Genomic DNA, 4,560 nt, shown 5'->3' on the forward strand with positions numbered 1-4,560 from the left:
ACCATCTGATTTAGTCAGTGTTCTATTGCTGTGAAGAAATACCATGACCATGGCATGCATGAAAGAAAGCATTTAGTTGGGGCTGGCTTACAGTTTCAGAGATTTAGTACATTATCATCATGGCGGGGAGCATGGTAGCTTGCAGGCAGACATGGTGCTGGAGAAGTTTAGAGCTCTACATCCTAATATGCAGGCAGCAGGAAGAGAGAGACACTGGGCTGGGCTTAGGCTCTTTAAACTTCAAGCCCACCCCCAGTGACATGTTTCCTCAAAGAAGGCCACACCTCCTTCAACAAGGCCACACCTCCTAATCCCTGTCAAGTAGCTCCACTCCCTAATGAGCATTCAAATGTATGAATAAGAATGGGGGTCGTTCTTATTCAAACCACCACACCATCAAAGTGCCTAGCCCTCAGATTATGAATATAGAAGGAGAAATAGCATAGCAAAGGCATAGAGAACATTCTCAATAAAATCATCACAGGAAATCTCCCAGACCTAGAAAGGAGATACAGCTACAAGAGGCCTACAGGACACCAATTAGACAGGACCAGAAACTTCCTTAACACATAATGTAATTATAAAATTTAAACACGGAATGAAGGGTATTGGAAGCTGTAAGAGGGGAAGGTCCAGTTACAAGAGCAGACCCACCAGAATAACACCTGATTATTCAGAGGAAAAGTTAACTCCCTAAGGACCTGGAAAGATATAGTCTAAGTTCTAAAAGAATAAAAGTGTCAAACCAGACTGTAACACACAACAAAACTATCTAGAATTGTAGGTAAAATAACTACCCTTTAAATAAAATTTAGAAAAAAAAAGAAAAGAAAACACCCACAGTTTGGAGGGCCAGCTCTACAGAGGATACTGGAAGGTATATGCTTCAGTATGAAGAGAACAGATATACCAAGAGGTCATGGGAAACAAACTAATCCAGAATAGTTCATCAAAGGAGGCCAGAAACAAAAACAGAGCAGCGACAACAGAGAAGAGGGGAGGGAGAGGGGAGGGAGGGAAGGGAGGGAGGGAGGGAGGGAAGCTGAAACAATGGCTTTAAAGCACCTTCAGCTCTTGTTTGCAGAGGACCCAGGTTCAGCTGCCAGAACTCACATGGTGGCTCTACATCTACAGAACACTGAAACCCAAACACCAGAGAATACACCTTCTTACCAGCAGCTCATGGAACTTTCTTCAAAACTGACCCCATTTTAGGATACACGGTATGATTCAACACATATCTGAAAAGGTAAATAACAATCTACCTCCTATCTGAGCACAGGAAAATAAAGCTATAAATAGCAACAGCATAAACTACATACACTATACAAAATCATGGAAACCAAACAACACGCTGGTGAACAGTAAGTGTGGAAAGGAAGCAATCAAGAACTTAAATTTCTAGAACTGAGTAAAAATGAAAAACACAACATTTCAAATCTGTTAGATAAAATGAAGGCAGTCCTAAGTTGGAAACATATAGTGCTAAGTATCTACATACATTTTTTTTGAGATTTAAAATTAATAGCTTAATGATGCACCTGAAAACCTTGAAAAAAAAAAAAAAAGAACAACATACCTCCAACATTAGATGTGAAGAAATAATCCAAATGAGGCTTGAAACTAATTAAACGAACCTACATTATCTCTTCACAGCCGTAGAAACCCAAACTGAGACACAAACATTAGCCAAAATAACCAAAAGAAGAGAGAGTTAGGACCCAAATTAATAAAATTAGAGGCGAAAAATTAGACATTACAGCAGATATTTGAGGAAGTTCTAATAATTGTAAGATCATACTTTAGGAAGCTGTGTTTCATCAAACTGGAAAATCTAAAAGAAATGGATGGATTTCTAGATGTATGTGGCCTATCAAAGTTAATATGAAGTAAATAACTTAAACAGACCCATAACAGCCAATAAAATAAAAGCAGTAACAAAATATCCCCCAACTAAAACATGTCCAGGGCCAGGTGGATTCTGTGAAGAATTCTACCAGACCTTCAAAGAATAACATTTATAATTATTCTATAAAATAGAGAAAGGAAGAAACAATACCAAATTCTTTAATAAAGTATTTAATGTTTTAATTTTATATGTATGAGAATTTTGCCTGTATGTGCACCTGTGTACCATGTGTATGCCCAATGCCTCTAAAAGCCAGAAGAGGATGTAGAATCTCTTAGACCTAGAATTACAGATGGTTGTGAGCCAACATGTAGGTACTGGGAACCAAATCTGGGTCCTTTACAAGAGCAGCAAGTGCTCTTAACTGCTGAGTGATTTCTCCTGTCCCACTTCCAAATTCCTTTTATAAAGCTGGTTGTGGTGGTTTAAATAAGATGTTCCCATAGTCTCGTGCATTTGAATACTTGGTCCCCACTTGGTAGCACTATTTGGGTAGATTTAGGAAGTAATGCCCAATAGAGGAAGTATGTTACTGGGGTGGGCTTCAAGAGTTTAAAAATCCATGCTGTCTTAGTTAGGGTTTCCACTGCTGTGAACAGACACTGTGACCAAGGCAACTCTTATAAAGGACAACATTTAATTGGGGATGGCTTACAGGTTCAGAGGTTCAGTCCATCATCATCATGGCAGGAAGCATGGCAGCTCACAATGTTGGAGAAGGAGATGAGAGTTCTGCATCTTGATTCAACTGCATCCAGGAGAAAGAAGACTTTCAGAAAGCTAGAAGAATCTCAAAGCCCACACTAACAGTGACACACTTCCTCCAACAAAGCCCACACCAACAGTGACACAATTTCTCAACAAAGCTTATCCACACAGTGATAACGCTTCCTCCAACAAGGGTACACCTACTCCAACAAGGTCATGCCTCCTAATGGTGCCATTTCCCATGGGCCAAGCATATTCAAACTACCACACATGCCATTTTTGTTCACACTCTCTGCTATGACTCAATGTGTAAGCTCTCAATTGCTGCTTTAGCTACAAGGACTGCTGCTACCTGCTGTCCTTCCTCAGTCATCATGGACTCTTGTCTCCTGGGATGATAACCAAACAAACCCTTTCTTCTTTAAGTTGCCTTGATCATGTTTCATCATAACAGTAAGAGAAACATCCCTAATACTGCCACCAAAACAAGATGAGAAAGAAAGAAAGAAAGAGAGAGAGAGAGAAAGAAAGAAAGAGAAAGAAAGAGAGAAAGAGAGAAAGAGAGAAAGAAAGAAAGAAAGAAAATGTTAGTGCCAATCTCCCTGATGGACATAGAGGCAAAAATTCATAGGAAAATATTTGTAAACTGGATCAAAGAACACATCAAAAAAATCATCTGATTCATCCTAAAGAGTCGGGGTGGTTCAACATACATAAAGTAATAATGTAATCTACCACATAAGTAGACTTAAGTCAGAAACAACATGATCATCTCATTAGATGCCAAAATGGCCTTTGATAAAGCCCAGCTGTTTATCTCTTCATGGTAAAGAGTCCTGGAGAATCTGGTGATACAGGAGTCATATCTCAACATAATAAAGTTAAAATGCAAAAAGCCCACAGCCAGTGCCACATTAAAGAAGAAATAAAAAACAGAGAATTCGGGGTTGGGGATTTAGCTCAGTGGTAGAGCGCTTGCCTAGGAAGCGCAAGGCCCTGGGTTCGATCCCCAGCTCCGAAAAAAAGAACCAAAAAAAAAAAAAAAAAAAAAAAAAAAAACAGAGAATTCTCATCAAAATCAGGGACAAAACAAAGATGCTCATATCCTCTACTGTTTGGCACAGTACTGGAAGTCTTAGCAGTAAGACAAGAGGAGAGAATAAAGGCAATACAAATATGAAAAGAATAAAATCCAAGTATCATTATTTGTAGATGATAAGACCTAAACATTAAAGACTCCACAAAAATTAAAAACCCTACAGCGGATAAACACATTCAGCAAAATAACGGGATACAAAATTAACACATAAAAAGTCAATTCTTCCTGTACACCATGAACAAACACACTGAGGAAAAACTTAGGGAGCAACGGCTTCAAAAGAAATGACTTGGAATGAATATAGCAAAGGGAATGAAAGACTTATACGATGAGAAGCTTAAGACACTGAGGGAACAAACTCAGAGTTAGGGTTACCAAAAGAAAGATCTCCCGTGCTCAGAGATCAGTAGGATTAACATTGTAAAAAATGGCCGCCCTGCCGAAAGCTATCTACAGGTTCAAAACAACACCCATCAAAAGTCCAACCTAGGGGTTGGGGATTTAGCTCAGTGGTAGACCGCTTGCCTAGCAAGTGCAAGGCCCTGGGTTCGGTCCTCAGCTCCAAAAAAAAAAAAAAAAAAAAAAAAGTCCAACCTATTAATCTCAAAATTCATACAGAAACACAAAAGACCCTAGATAGTCAAGACAATCCTGAACAATAAAAACACTTCTGGAGTAATCACCCCAAATTTCAAGTTATACAACATTACTAAGACAGCACGAAAACCAACATCAAGTGAATAGAATTAAGTTCCACGTCCTACAGTAGGTCGATTTTTTTCAAAGAGACCAAGAATACATATAGAAAAAGGATGGCGTCTTCGACAAATGGTGCCGATCAAGC

At 39.0% G+C, this 4,560-nt stretch overlaps 1 non-coding gene across 1 annotated transcript; it reads left to right on the plus strand.

Annotated features, from left to right (window-relative positions):
* The first annotated feature begins 3,557 nt into the window (after positions 1-3,557).
* Trnap-agg44 (transfer RNA proline (anticodon AGG) 44) lies at positions 3,558-3,638 on the plus strand. The gene has a single exon. It is a non-coding gene; the product is annotated as a tRNA-Pro (tRNA).
* The last annotated feature ends 922 nt before the right edge of the window (positions 3,639-4,560 follow it).

Source organism: Rattus norvegicus, chromosome 15 (assembly GCF_036323735.1).
Source record: "Rattus norvegicus strain BN/NHsdMcwi chromosome 15, GRCr8, whole genome shotgun sequence".
Taxonomy (NCBI): domain Eukaryota; kingdom Metazoa; phylum Chordata; class Mammalia; order Rodentia; family Muridae; genus Rattus; species Rattus norvegicus.